Source organism: Epinephelus fuscoguttatus, linkage group LG22, assembly GCF_011397635.1.
Source record: "Epinephelus fuscoguttatus linkage group LG22, E.fuscoguttatus.final_Chr_v1".
Classification (NCBI taxonomy): domain Eukaryota; kingdom Metazoa; phylum Chordata; class Actinopteri; order Perciformes; family Serranidae; genus Epinephelus; species Epinephelus fuscoguttatus.
Genome location: NC_064773.1, coordinates 9,845,974 through 9,862,248, shown reverse-complemented (window position 1 = coordinate 9,862,248; position 16,275 = coordinate 9,845,974). Strand labels below are relative to the sequence as shown.

The 16,275-nt window shown below is 43.0% G+C and overlaps 1 protein-coding gene across 1 annotated transcript in view; it reads right to left on the bottom strand.

Annotated features, from left to right (window-relative positions):
• Positions 1 to 15,756, bottom strand: part of ptn (pleiotrophin) — an 82,962-nt gene extending 67,206 nt beyond the window's left edge. Inside the window, exon 1 of the mRNA XM_049566921.1 lies at positions 15,601 to 15,756. The gene's annotated coding sequence lies outside the window, so the exon portion shown is untranslated. The remainder of the gene's footprint in view (positions 1 to 15,600) is intronic.
• Positions 15,757 to 16,275: the final 519 nt, after the last annotated feature.

The following is a 16,275-nucleotide window of genomic DNA, read 5'->3' as shown; positions in this document are numbered from 1 at the left end:
CCCAGGGCATTAAACATGACCTTCCAACTTGCCACTGAGCATTAGAACAGTCAGAGGAGACATGGAGTCCTCTTGTACCAACACTGCAGAGTGTGGCGGGGTTGTTGCCTCCACTGACACCCTGTTTTCGCTTTAATGTGTGTCACACAAGCCTCTGCAGTCAAGGTAGTTTCACCCTGTGTGCTGAGAGCATGCAACCGCCCCAGTGTGACATGGAGTTGATCTGAACTCGAGTGCTGAACTGGCTGTCTTTGCAGAGTGCACAAAGTCAAAAGAGCTGCAGGAGTAGTGTGATTTCCTATAGTAAAAAGCTGAAATGTAGCATCATTAGCACGTAGTTAAGTTTCTGACAAACCATCTATCAAACAGACGGTTGACAATAAACTAAATAATAGTGGAGAAATGTAACAGATGTTCATAACAAAAGAATGCATACCACAAATTGTTGATAAAAACACAATAAAGTTGACAAATCAACCTATTTCCACCGTGATGGAAGTGGAAGCCCTAAAATGCATTTCAGTCAGTCACAGAAAACTTAATTTCCATTTGCAGTATTATATTTGGTGGTATGGCTCTGTTCTGGGGCCTCGCTGCCTTTCCTTGGCCTACACAGAAAGCCTCTTCCAAGCCACTACGTGGAGAGCCTTAAGGCAGAGAGAGCACACCTCTCTGCTCTTCCATGTGCTTACGTGGAAAGCCCTATGGTGGAGAGAGCACACTTCTCCACCCTTCCACGTGCCTACATGGAAAGCTGAAGCCGGCGTAAGTACATCGCTCTGTGTTTCTACATGCTTAAGTGGAAAGCCTTAAGGCAGAGAGAGCACACCTCTCTGCCCTTCCACGGGCAAACAGTGAAAGCCTGAGTTAGACAGAGCAAGCCTCCCTGCCCTTCCATGCGCCTACACCAAAATTAGAAGGCTCTGGAACAGAACAGAGCAGCATCAATGACAAACAGAAATGACACTGATAAGTCAGACACAGCAAGAAAAGAAGGAGCTGGGGTGGAGGCAGGCTGTACACACTTTGTCGTTTTTTATACCATGCTACCCAACTTTTCAGTCTTAATCTGTGTCTTCTTTCTCCTAAAATTACATGTTTCATCTCGTAGATTTATGACTTTATTCTCGTAGATTTACGACTTTATTCTTGTAGATTTATAACTTTATTCTTTTAGATTTACAGCTTTATTCTTACAGATTTACGACTTTAATCTTGCAGATTTATGACTTTATTCTTTTAGATTTACCACTTTATTCTCGTAGATTTCCGACGTTATTCTTGTAGATTTATGACTTTATTCTCGTAGATTTACCACTTTATTCTTTAAGATATACCACTTTATTCTTGTAGATTTACGACTTTATTCTTGTAGATTTACGGATTCATGACTTTATTCTCTCAAAAAGATTTTTTTCATTTCTTTTGCATGGCCCTCCTTTGTACTATATGGGACGTAGGTGACGTTAACTTGCGTACTTTGTGTTGTTACATAAAGGCTGTAAAGTCATGTTTCTACGATGAATTGTGGTTTCACACGAGAACGGCAGCCTCTGACTTGAAAGTCTACGTTGGTTTGACCAACCCACCTTATATGGACCTTCTTGCTCGTTATACCTAATTCATGTGTCCACCACAAAAAAAGATCCTCACTGACTTTGCACTCAAACCGTTTTCCTGTTACCAGCATGTAATTCAAACACATTTTGTCCCTACCACCACGTAATGTGTTATTAATATGTCCTGTCCATTTCACATATTTCTATGAGACCGGGCTATTCCATCACTGTCAGTCGGAGCTGGAGCGGATCAACTACTGCGGAGTCATTTGCCCTTGGAATAAATGCTGCTTGTAACCTTTCCCACTAAAGACAAAAGCCAGATGTTTTGGATTTTTGTCCAGGGGGAGAGGAGCATCAAGGACTGCAGAGTAAAGGGAGCTGGCCATTCAAATGAAGGCAGCACTCTGATTTTCTCTGTATTCCCTGATGATTCTGTTTAAAGGTCACTCGGGTACATAATTGAACTTTTCAAGGCACAAATGGCAGGGGTTCAAAATCTGACTTGCGAGAAAGGGTGCTTTAGTACGCTTGCTTGGGGTGCTGCCCCTGGGACGAGCCTCTCAAACAGTGCAACACCGCTGCATGTTTTTATAAGAGCATAGAGGTAACCACCTCTAAGTGGCATCTGAGGACATCTCATGTTTCATTTCCATCTACCTGTTCTTTGGCCAATTTCAATGCGTGCATATAAAGAGTGGAAATGGCAGAAGGTCAAAGAAAAGTACAAAAGCTGAGGAGGAGAAATCAAAATATGGTAAAAGACGATATGATGGAAAGAGACTGTGACACCGTGGTTCTTGCTTCTGTTTCCTCTGCTGCATTAATGTCATGCTGTTGCTTGCTGTTATGTGCCTCCACTGCACCAAAAAAAAAAAGGAACAAAAAGTGCATGGTGTTTGGGGGTGTACATAATTGATTCCAGTCCAGGAGGGGGCCCTTGTCGCATGTCACCTCCCTCTCTCTAAACCATAAAGGCTGATAAAAACAGCACGGGGTACATGTGGAGCAGAAGAGACGGATTTATTCATTTAAAAACGCAAATGCCATCTTAGGTGGGAAGCAGCACTGAAATGCTTTAATGTATCAGTTACTCATGCTCCGTTAATTATATAATCTTGTCATCTCCACATGAATATTTCCATATAGAGGTAGTTAAAGCGAATGTGCAGTGATTTACATTTGCAGCACTTTAATGGAAAGATTCTCTCAGAGCTTCTGTCGAAGCGTCTGTATGTTCGATAGCTGAGGTTTATGTGCCAGCCGAGTGCCTCCTCCTGGGAGCGCCGGGATCACTCAGTGATAAACTGTCGGGAAGGGAAGGTGGCAGGCGTGTGAAGAGCGGACGTCTCAAGGGTGGAAAGACGCCCCCACCGCCAGACAGTGCATCAGGCTGCAGAGGGCGTCGATTGACAACGCTCGGAGGACCAAACATCATGAATTCACATTGTGTTTTTGTCTTCCCTGTCCTGGGCCGCAGCCTTGCACTGTACTGTCCTCGTCATGTACCGAACAGCATGTGAACTGTTGCTTTACTAGCCCTGCTAACATCTCTAAACTCCAGCGGAGGCGGAGGGCAAGGCCACAGCCCTGGCCTGGTGTTTGTGGTCAGATGGAATGTGAACTCCGGGTGAGAAAAAAAGAGGGGAAGTAATAATGAGGCATCCCCCCTCTGCTGGTTGTTTGTTTGGACAGACCGGCTGTCTCACAGCACAAGCTGTGGACAGAATACTAATGGATATGACTAATGATTCTCTCTCGCCTCTCTCCCTTTCTCCCGATTCCTTCCCACTCCACTCTCCTCTCGCACTCCTCCCTCTCCCTTTCCCTCCATGTGGATGAAACTTTTAACTCTCCGTAGAGCTTCAGAATGCATAATTCAGTTAAGGGACAGCTGTGACATGCACGCACATTTTAGGGTATTTAGGGCAAGTAACAAGTGCCTGACAGAACGTTTTCACCCTCGGGGCTTTGTTGAACACACCCCCGCCCTGACTGATCCTGGTTTCTAATCACTTATTGGTGGGTGGACATAAAACCATCCTTGGTGCAGCGGTAGAGTGGGCCTATCTAATCCTCTGCCCATCCATCTTAGGTGTTTAACTTGCAAAATCATACTTTCTCCAGAATGCTTTGCCTCAAGGGAGAAACGGGAAGACATCCCAGAGCTGCAGAAACTCTCCGCTGGGCCAGATTAAAACCTGCTGAGATTTAACCAAGGATTAGATGCCCCCTTTGGCACTAGGAGGCTGTATAAACTGTTTAAAATTATTTTGGTATTAAGTATTGATGTGGCCCTTTAAGCAGCCTGGTTACCACAGTTTGGTCTAATAAGGAGAGCTGCATGAAGGGAAAGGCAGATATTTTTTTATCTTGAGCCAGCTCAGTCGCCAGAGGAGAATGATGGCGTTGTAAGATGAAAACCACAAATACATTACATTTGCATGTGTCATACCTATCACATCTACTAAGTGATGTAGTATATGAGCTGACTGTCATCTGGTGGAGGGGATGGTGGGTTGTACGACACATAGGCAAGACGCCTGCCAAGCAGCAGACCACCGCACACCACTTTGGGAGCCACAAACTACAAAACCAGATATTTTTAGTGAGTCATCACTGTGTTTCCAGCAGCTTTTTACCAACATGTGACTCTTTTCCAGTGGCTTTTCAGTCCCCAGACATAAGTATTTTTTGGGACCCACTACTGTGTTTCCTGCAGCTTTTAACCCCCAAATGTGGGTGTTTTTTAACAACCCATGGCTCTGTTTCCAAAGGCTTTTTAGCTCCAGTTGTGGGTGTTTTTTAGCAACATGTGGCTCTTATTCCAGTGGCTTTTCAATCCCCAAACATAGGTGTTTATGGGTGATTTTAGTGACCAGTCACTGTGTTTCCAGCAGCTTTTAACCCCCAAATGTGGGTGTTTTTTAACAACCCATAGCTCTGTTTCCAAAAGCTTTACAGTCCCCAAACGTAGATGTTTTTTAGGGACCCACTGCTGTGTTCCCTACAGCTTTTTAGCCACCAAATATGGGTGATTTTAGTGACGGGTCACTGTGTTTCCAGCAGCTTTATAGCTCCCAAATGTGGGTGTTTTTTATGGACCCACTACTGTGTTTCCTGCAGCTTTTTAGCCAATGATACGGGTGTTTTTAGTGACCTGTCACTGTGTTTCCAGCAGCTTTATAGCTCCCAAATGTGGGTGTTTTTAGCAACCCATAGCTCTTCCGGGTGACCCATGGCTCTCTTTCCAAAGGCTTTCAGCCTCCAAACAAGGTTGTTTTTTAGCAACCCATTGCTGTAATTTTTATGGCTTTTTAGCCCCCAAACATGGGTGTTCCTGATTTTTTCCTTCCTTTAAACCCAAACATGATCTTTTCCGAACTATAATCAACTGTTTTTTTGTGCCTAAATCCATCCATGTTAACCACAGCATCATTTAAATATGATGTTTCAACAACTCGGCTACATAATAACGTATTATCACATATCTGTGATTTGCAGAATTGTACAATGCCAACATCAAAAAAATCAACAGAAAATCAACAAAAAAAATCTATTTCATTGCTGCACCTAAAACACGTTTGAATTTCATGATTAACTATGCAAACCCTTCTAATCAGAGACGTGTGTCAAATATGATGTTTCAACAACTCGGCTACATAATAACGTATTCTCACATATCTGTGATTTGCAGAATTGTACAATGCCAACATCAAAAAAATCAACAGAAAATCAACAAAAAAAATCTATTTCATTGCTGCACCTAAAACACGTTTGAATTTCATGATTAACTATGCAAACCCTTCTAATCAGAGACGTGTGTCACCCCTGTACAACATTACCATTAGCAATCCAATTAGCAGTGGGATTGGAACAGAGACACTAAGCGGGAGAAGGTGTTCCACAGTGATGCTCACGATCAATTTAACTTTCCATTCAACATCAGCAGCCACATCACAACAAAACCTTTGCATCCCTGTGACTAAGAGCGACCTGCTATCACACATCTCTGAATGCTTTTTTTCTCCCCTTTTATCACCCACACACTGTTTATACCATGCAAGGATCAAATTCTCTCTGCAGAAATGATTATAATATCGCTAATAACTCCACCGGCTGGATCGAATCCACTCCCGGCTACACAGCAGCCAAAGAAGCGTCTCTAAATAAAATGAGATTGCATTGATTGAGCCAATGGATTACAGCATTTAGGTGGAGCTTTGGCAGCATTTTGGCTGTATGTTATTTAATAGTCCCTTCAGAGTTTTACCTCTGAGCCATTTAGCAAGGTTCTGCATTAGGGGGAAAGTTTCCCGAGTCGATAATGTGGCTTACTTTTATTGCTGCTGCACCTGTAATCATTAAGAGACAGCACAGTGGCAAGCCACAGATACATTTGTAGGTATCATATCAATGTTTTTAAAGTGAGGTAGTATATGAGCTGACTTCATCATCAGGTGGTGTCGGGAATGGTGTGTCATATGCAAGATGGCTGCCAAATTGCAGGCCACTGTTGGAGACCAACAAGCAGCAAAACTGGCCATGTTTTAATAAGTCATTGCTGTGTTTCCAGCTGCATTTTAGCCCCGAAATGGGGGTGTTCTTTTAGCAACCTGTCTGTGTTTATCCATCAGGGAGAAAGTTTTGTGGGACGATAATGAGGCTTACTTTTATTTCTGCTGCACCTTTGATCATCAAGAGACAGCACAGTCGCTAGAAGAAAATGTTGGTATTGTACATTTCTGCAAACTACAGATGCATTTGTACATATCACAAGTATCATATCAACGTTTCTAAAGTGACGTAGTGTCTGAGCTGACTTCATTCTCAGGTGGTAGAGGAGATGGTGGATGGTATGTCACTGTGGCAAGCTGCAAGCCAAACAGCAAACCACTGTTCCAGACCAACAAACAACAAAAGTGGGTGTTTTTAATGACCTGCTGCAGTGTTTCCACCAGAGATAATGCAGAGAAAAGCAAGGTTTTTACCGAGCCTTCACTGGGTTTCCTGACGGGATTGTGCCACGAAAAGCAATTGCTTTTTTACCGAACCTTTGTTGCATTTCTTGCCGGGATAGTGAGTGATTGTTTTTTACCAAGCCTTCACTGTGCTTTCCCAACAGAATAGCGACATGAAAAGCAGCAGTTTTTACCGAGCCTTCGCTGCATTTCTAGCTGAGATAGTGCCACAAAAAAATTAGAACCTTCACTGCATTTTCTGACAGGATAGTGACATGAAAAGCAGCTTTTTTTTTTTTTTTTTTTTACCAAACCTTCACTGCGTTCCTTGCCAGGATAGTGCCACGAAAAGCGATTGCTTTTTTCCAAGCCTTCACTGCATTTTCTGACGGGATAGTGGCATGAAAAGCAGCAGTTTTTGCCAAGCCTTTGTTGCATTTCTAGCTGAGATGGAGCCACAAAAAGTGATTGTTTTTCCTGAGCCTTCGCTGCGTTTTTCTGACAGAGTGGTGACACAAAAAGCAGCTGTTTCCAGCTTGCACTGTGCCACCAAAAGCTGGTATTTCATGTTAAAAGATCATCTTTTCCAAACCAGAACCAAGTGTTTTTTGTGCTTAAATCCAGCCAAACTTTAACCAGTGTTGTTGAAATGTAAAGAACTGTAAATTTCAACATATTTGCCACAAAGTAACATACAAATATAACATTATCTATGGTTTGCAGAAATGTACAATGCCAACATTTATTCTGGTGATGGGATTGCAAGAGAGGGAGGAACAGAAGAATGACCACATAGTCAGTATAGAAACTGATTTCTGTAAGTACCAACACCTCATTTATATGATGCTAATATCCAAAATGTTTTTCTTTTATGGTAAAAAAAAAAAAAAAAAAAAAAAAACTTTAGTAGCATCATTTGTCAAACTCTCCTCCAGCTTCCAGCTTTCTCTCTGATGACATGGTGTGTGAGAGAGACAAGATCATCCCTCAGTTCATTAGAGGAATACAAACACTCCCTACTCCCCTGTGCTTCACACTCTGAAGCCTGTACACACACAAACTCGGGCTGGGGGGAGCACCCCCAGGACCTGTATTCCCTGTATGACATTTGCTAAAGATACACAAGTACAGCATCTCTGTCCAAAGCCTCTGCTGCATCAGGAGGAACTCTTTAAGCTGCTTGTGAGATAAATGAACAACACATAAGCTGATTTGCACATTCGCCAGCTCCTTATTAGCTCATTTACATTTCATGCATACTTAAAGCTGCTCCAATCAATATGTTTATATTAAGCACGGGTCAAATGACTCAGCCTTAATGTTGGCACTGTATGTTCCTTCAAACCACGGTGACGCCCCGTGGGGTTTCATCTCCTGTGCTGTGTAATTTACCCGTCTGTGCTCTCTCTTTGCAGGCAGGTGATCGTTAAGGCAACTGGGAACACCTGAGGGTGTTTCAGGTTATTTAAGTCAGTGTGCAGGTGGTTTCCTGTTTCTGGCTCACCCTATATCTGCCTGTTGCTTCTCCTGCCCCTCTTTGGTTTGGTTATGTTGGTTTAGTTCTTTGTTTTGCTTTTATGCACCTTTACAGCACCCGTACATGTTCCACACACAGCTCATGCACCACACACACTACTGACACCACTGTGCGCCAAATTAATCTTTAATTTGGTCTAATTTGGTTTAACTGGATTGAATTTTGTTCAGCAGCTTGCCACGGTGTGTCTCCATTTTGTTGTGGTCATGTTAGCCACATCATAACACCACAGATATGTAACTTTTGCATGTTTGATACCTTTTCATATCAGTGTTTCTAAAGTGAAGAAGTATGAGCTGACTTTGTCATCAAAACCAGTTGTTTTTTAGCAAGGCATTGCAGTGTTTCCAGCAACTTTGGAGTCACAAACATGGGTGTGTTTTAGCAGCCCGTCGCTGTATTTCCATTGAGGATAGTGCCAAGAAATTTTACCGAGACATCCCTGCATTTCCTGCCAGGATAGTGCCAGGAAAATGCTGTTTGTTTCCAAGACACTACCTTATTTCTGGGTGGGATTGTGCCCCCAAAATTAGGTATTTTAAGCCAAAAACATGACCATTCCTAACCATAATCATGTGGTTTTTGTGCGTAAACCTAACCACATGTAAACCATAGGATTGAGGAAGTAAAGTTTAAACATATCCACTACATAATAGCATCGAAATGTATGTATGTATGTAAGGTATCCATAGGCTGCAGAAACGTACAATGCCAACATTTATTCTGGCATCTGGGTTCCCTTCTATGATGAACCCACAGAGAATTACTACTTGACTCTACAGTTTCCCACAGCTCGATACAGAATTTTAGCCTCTTTTAGTTAATTGTTTTGGTTCTTCAGAACTTCATTGCTCCCATCAACCTCTTTTCAACAAAAAAGCACCTGATTTTGCCGGAGTGCTCTCAACTGCTCGAGTTGCAAAAACTTCAACTCAGAGCTGAAAAACCCCTCACGTCATCTTTTTTCATCATGGTCATGTCAACAAGTTTACAGCTGGTAAACAATGGAGGAGAAACTGGTGGTAGCAGTTTCTGGATACCCAGAGCTATACGGCCTGACGATAGACAGCAGGTTGTCAAACTGCCCCCGAGTCATCCGTTTCCCTGTGACCAACAAACTTTTGCTGACAGCCTCTCACCCTCAACCAGAGCTACAGCAAGTACCCTCTGCCTCAACATTTTAGGATCTAGATACTACACTGAACAAAAATATAAACGCAACACTTTTGTTTTTGCTCCCATTTTTCATGAGCTGAACTCAAAGATCTAAAACATTTTCTATACACACAAAAGACCATTTCTCACAAATATTGACAAATCCGTCTAAATCTGTGTTAGTGAGCACTTCTCCTTTGCCGAGATAATCCATCCCACCTCACAGGTGTGGCATATCAAGAGTTTTGAGGGAGCGTGCAATTGGCATGCTGACTGCAGGAATGTCCACCAGAGCTGTTGCCCATGAATTGAATGTTCATTTCTCTACCATAAGCCATCTCCAAAGGCGTTTCAGACAATTTGGCAGCACATCCAACCAGCCTCACAACCACAGACCACGTGTAACCACACCAGCCCAGGACCTCCACATCCAGCATGTTCACCTCCAAGATCATCTGAGACCAGCCACCCGGACAGCTGCTGCAACAATTGGTTTGCATAACCAAAGAATCCTCCCCCTCCCCCCAGTAAAGCAAAACTGAACACTTTAGAGTGGCCTTTTATTGTGGCCAGCCTAAGGCACACCTGTGCAATAATCATGCTGTCTAATCAGCACCTTGATATGCCACACCTGTGAGGTGGGATGGATTATCTCGGCAAAGGAGAAGTGCTCACTAACACAGATTTAGACAGATTTGTGAACAATATTTGTGAGAAATGGTCTTTTGTGTGTCTAGAAAATGTTTTAGATCTTTGAGTTCAGCTCATGAAAAATGGGAGCAAAAACAAAAGTGTTGCGTTTATATTTTTGTTTTTGTTATTTTTGTTACTGGGAACGGCATAGGCTATGACGTAGGCTCTGCCGCACAGTGTAAACCCCTCTTTAGTCTGAGGGAAAAAGTCTTTTTTGGTCCAAAGGCATCATGGGATGGACCCAGACAGTGTCATTTCACTTTTGGCCACTATGTAAAATTGGTGTCAAAGCCCCGTGCTGTTCCTGGGGCCTTGGTGTCAATGCTGTGTTGTGAAGTGGCCTCAAAACTAGTAACGTCGGTTCAACATTTTGACTGATCATTTTTAATCAGTGCAATATGGTTGTATATTTCTTAATGTGTTTATACAAGTGTTCCAGGCAGCCAATCATTTCTGTATTAAAATCAGGTGGCAGACTCTTAAAACATCTTGTATAATCCTCCAGTAAATGCATTAAAGTCTGCATCAATTTCTGACAATATTACATTATGATTTTCATAACTTTGGCAAAAAATAGTGCAGGATTAATGTTTCAAGATGTCTCATCAATATTTTCATATCACACAATGGATGCCTGGAATAGCAGACCAATAAATCACAGCAGGGTTTGCAGAATGATTAGTTGTGGGTGATGTGTAGTAAACAGACTGAATCTAAATGTGCAACCGACCCACACTACAAACACGTCCAATTAAATGTCAGAGTCCACTCTTAGATCTCTGTGTGTTTACTTTCTCAGTAGGTAGGGAACTTATGTTCCAGCCTTGTGACCTTTGCCCTCTCTTCTCTCAGTCACCGACTGGCAGGCCTGGGGACAGTTTGTGCGTGTTAGCACACATGTGTGTGTGGGTGGCTGTGTGACCAAGTGGGACACTAATGAGCTGACTGATTACAGTGGAAAGCCTCGGGTTATCATTAGCTCTCCCAGGATCAAACATCAGATCAAGCCAACAGCAGGGCGGGGAGGTGCAGGCCACAATTAGATATTTGTTTTTCCACAGGAAATCTGCACGAATTTACGAGGGAAAAAAATTTTTTTAGGGTGCAAATCTTAAAGTTTTATTCTGATTAAAAAGGCATTCACAGCATGCCTCCACACTGGTGTGCACAAACACAACCAGCCAACTTGTGTATTTAAATGTATCCACAAAAGGCATTAGTAGCCCCCATCAATGGGCTCCCTCAGACAATCGGGACCAACAGCACACAAGAGGAACAATCTCTCATCAGCAGCTTAGGGGTTTTGCAGACAGCATTGATTGTCTCGCCCCTCGCCTGTAATGAGATAGCTGCTTGCTTGACGTCTCCATGAGAACGTCTGCATTTCCACACATTATTATTAACCCAGCAGACTCAGGAGGCTCTCCCCATGCAGCCACTGCTCATCGTCACAACTGAACAAAAGATCATGGGAGGTTTGGGTGGTATTTCAGGACAAGTGTTTCTCCTGTAGGTCTGCAGTGTAGCAGATAATAGCAGATAATTCCAATTTGACACTGTTTGTTTTTAGTTTTGGCCACTGTTTTATTGGTTATTGAATGAGAAGATTGTTCTCACTGAACTGAGTGGTCAGACGATCAGAAAGATAAGAAACAACCCAGCAGTTTACCACTTTATTCAGACATACAACTTTAAACTAGAGGCATCCAAGATGGTGGGAATTTTCCTTCATTGCACAAGAAAACTGAGTATGAACACAAGTATGGTAATTATGGTCAGCCAAAGTTGCACCAGAGAGTCAGTCCATAAACCGTGATGGATGTTCACGAAGGACAATCAGGGTAATAATTTTACATTTGCATTTGTTTTTTCTTCCAGAAAAAGACTGGGTCGTCTGGGAGTTGTTTAAAGCTGGGGTTTGCAGTTTTCCAGAAAGGGCAAAAAATAAATAATGGCAGAATTAGAAAATACACCCTCCCACTGTAGCTCTCCTCTTACTGTCCTAACGCCCTGCCATCAGACAACCACGGGAATATGCACGCACTTCATACAGTAATGCAGTGTTTCCTATATACTGATTTATTTGGTCTTATGTCATTGTAGAGCTCTCTCTGTTTATCAGGCCACATATTAGACAAAAATTAGTGGGCTACCACATCCAATAGTCCCTCCATCTTGCCCTCCGCCACCACTGAATACTTTGCCAGGGGGAGGGTGGGCAGCAACTCCAGGGACAAACCTTTGGTCTGCGGCTATAGCAACTGGTGGCCAGTGGAGGCACCAGGTCTAACCTGTGTAATGGCAGCAACAGACAGTTTGCTGCAGCTCCAGCAGGAGTTGGGGCTGTGTGGTCAATGGGCAGTGAGGCAGAGTACATATTGTGATTGGAGGCTTTAGCTAACATTAGCTCATAAACCATCTCAGAAACTCTTCATCAGTACTGACACATGTTTTATTGCATCTATTGTCAGACTCTCTTTCAGACTCCTTTTAATAAGTCTGTCTTCCTTTTTTTGGGTTGTTATGCAGGGTACGCAGTTGTTGCCAATGCTGGAATAGCAACTTTCTCTGCATGATTTTCCTCTATCGAATCAGGGTTTCACCATCTGAAGGGACGTGCACAGGCATCTGCATTTGTAGAACGGCCAATAGGAGCACCTTCTCTCTGATATGACCTGTGATTGGCCAAAATCTCCCATCATGGGCTAGATAATCTAAAGCCTGAAAACAGAGACGAAGTGCAGAAGTCTAGTTTTCTCTCAGAATAACAATGACAATATGCTCTAAGTTTATGTTCCATAGTATTTATGTTTTGAACAGCATGTCACTGAGCTTGTCCAATCATGTTCTTATCACCTCAGAGACACTGCTAAAATAAGATCTATTTTAAGTTTTAGAGACTCAGAAACTGTTGTACATGCTTTTATCTCTTTGCGTCCTGATTAGTGCAACAGCATTTATTCCTTCTCAATCAAAAAACCTTGACTTCAGACTATTCATAACTCAGCCACAAGGCTTTTAACCAAAACCAGGCGGTACGACCACATCACAGCAGTTTTAGCTTGGCTCCCTGTTTGATTTAGGATGGATTTTTAAATCCTAAATTGACTGTTTTTAAGGCACTTGAAGGCCTGGCTCCAGGTTACATTTCAGACCTCTGCGTAGTTCGTGATCCTCAGGCGGAGGTCTTCTTCTTGTCCCAGAGTCCAGACTGAGGACCAAAGGTGACAGAGCTTTAGCAATCAGGGCCCCGAGACTCTGGAACGACCTGCCCGAGGATATAAGGCTGTCCGAGTCACTGGTTTTGTTTAAGTTTCTCCTGAAAACGTATTTCTATCGGAAAGCACATCCTAACTTTATCTGAGCTGTCTGTCTATTTTATTCCTATCTTACTGATGTTATTTCCCAGTTATAGATTTTAGTTTTGGCCTTATTTATTTTATTTTGTACTTAGATGACAGTTTATTATATAGTTTATGCATGTTATTTGTTTTATTCTTCCTGTGTTTTAAATCTGCCTAGCACTTTGCACTGTGTTTTGAAAGGTGCTATATAAATACACTTTATTATTATTATTATTATTATTATTATTATTATTATTATTCATTTTTTATCTATTTATTCATTTATTATTATTTTTTATTTGTATGTTTTATAGGTTCTTGGCCCAATGGAGGGTTAGAGACAAGACACATCTGAGTTGCATTATGAGAAATGGAGGATCCAGTGTTTTTGCAGCTAGACCTCATGTTTGGAACTAAAAATCAGCATATGGCAGCTTCTTCTGCTTTGATTTTGATCATTTGACCATGTTTTTAACACAAATCTGTTATCACTGAGTTGAATGATTACTTCTTGCTCTGTCAGACTTCTTTAGTCCTTTCACCCTGTTCCCAGATCCCAGTATTCAACTTGTTACCAGTGGAATTGGCAGCCCAAAGAATGAAATGAGACCAGAATCATCCTTTAAGGGTCACATCATTACCTTTTCCAGCTCTATTTTATTGCAACTTTTGAGACTTTTGTGATATGACGCCTACAAGTGGACGCAGTGAAGGATGGTTCCTTGACAGGCCTCTCTCCTGGCATTTCTCCCCTCCTCTTTTCTTCTGTTCCTCCCTTTATCCCGTCCTCCTTTTCTTCGGAGGCCCTCCGGACCCCATCAAGCCTCATTCTGTTCATCCCACATGTGAGGGGTCAGTGCGTACCCCACAAGAATAAACCAGCCACTCAATGTGAGGATCTTTGTGTATGTCCTCATCCCCCTACCCTCTTTCTCACTCCCTCTCCCCTCACTTACTTGTGCCCTATAGATGAGAATTGGCTCCATTCACAGCTCTTCCCTCCCCCCTGGAGCGGACTTCTCAGGGCCCTAACAGCGCAATTCTATGCCTTATTGCTCCAGCTCCTCCATGGAGAGCAACCTCGTCAAAGCATTTGTGAAGACACAGAAGGAAATGAACTGGCTTTGTGCTTCGTCTTGACATATAGGCGCGATCACGTGGGGAAGTTTTCGGGGTAAGCGTTTAACAAGAGAAAAGGGCAGAATGTGTAAAATGTCTCTTAAAGGCCTCCAAGTGGCCATCTTGGAAGGAAAATGCCAGGACCTGCTTAGAAATTGAGCAGTTTTATGAGTTTGGCCCTGCTGGCTGTCATCCAGCTTAATCCACATTGTGTTCTGACTTCCTACGGACCCAAAGCTGGTTTCTCAAGCTCATCTCCACCTCATGTTTAATCTCCCCCAGCTCTTTCATTAGGACCACACCATGTGTTGATTCTAAAGAAATGAAGCGGACACCTCATTTCGAGCAAGAATGAGCCGGAGAGAGCTTTTGTCCGCAGCAGGAATGCCCATAAGACAGAGAGGAACACTGTTTGGTCTGACTCGGGTTGCTATACCAGTGCTGGAGAAAGCCATGGCAACGCAAGCAGAAGGTCCGCTGGACCACATAGCGCTGATACAATACGGCTGCTCCGGGTTTGTCATTCCAGTCAGGCCTGACCCAAATTACGACATCCTCGGCAAAAGTGGCCTACTTCAACCAGCACGCATGCACAGACATACTTAATTGGGCTTGCATATATTTGGCTGATAGCGATAATAAACAAAACATATGGATGTTTGAAGTCTAATCACTGAGGAGACGGCCCTGTTAATGATTTAATACTACAGTCCATAGCCCATGGCTGCTGGATTATTGGGGCTTTCCAATTGTTTACCCAATATGTCTACAAGCCACTTTCCCATCTGCGGTTATAATTCTCAGCGTTTTAAGCTTAATAGTCTTTTATGTTTTCATATGTTTATTATCTCTTATCAACAGCCTCGGGGCAAAATCTGCTTAAAATGGGAAGAGCAACAAAAAAGCGATTAGGAGCATGTCTACAGAAACGTTTTGCTAAAATATGAAACAGTCAAACGGAAAACGGGAGAATACAGAAATGCAAAACACTGTTTTAATCACCAGAGAAACTTTAACTGAGTTTCTTCTGCAACTTAACCCAAAGTTTTCTTCACTGCAGCACTGCAAATAAATCCCACCTCCCAACAAACACACACTAAGAAACGGCCTTCATACCGTCTGCGCACTCCAAACTTTTCTGCTCAACTAACCACCTCACCGTCACATCACACCTTCCCCACGAAAGCCGTGCATCAGTAAGTGTGCAACCAGAAAAGAAAAATTCCACTTACTTTATTTTGGAGGTCTGGTAGTTGTATATTAGAGCTTGAAGAAGTATTTTCTCTCGGCTCTTTTCATCTGCACCTCTGCCCCGCTGCCCTGCCTCTCCAATACTATTTCTCTTTGTGGGCTGAGCATGCGATAGCTGTGTAGTTTTTTTTTTTCTTTTTGTGTGTGTGTGTGTGTGTGTGTGTGTGTGTGTGTGTGTGTGTGTTGCATGGGGTGAGGGGAGGGTGGTGGGTTGGGTGTTGAATGCCGGGTTTCCTGACTCGTGATCAGGAGCTCATTACCCCCAAGGTCACTCCAGGGACGCCCTGCCTGGCACTCACTGAGACACCAGAGAGAAGATGTGAGATCGCAGACGAAGAGTGTGAGAGAAAGAGAAAGGAAGAGAGCAGTTAAGAGCCAAAGTGCCTGGGAGATCCGTGGGGACGAGGAGAAAAAGCTGCGGGGGAGGGGGAGGAAGAAAAAAAAAAAGATGCACATACATATAAACAGAAAAAGAAGGGAGAGACACTGATCCAAATGCCAACAGAGAGGCTGATATTCAGGAGGAGCGAGCAAACACAACAACAAAATGCGGCTGCAGGAGCCTGGGATGAGCCCACAGAGTGAGCAGGCTGGGAACAGCAGCCCAGCCAAACCACACAGAGTTATATAAAATATCTTGTTGATCCATGGAAAAG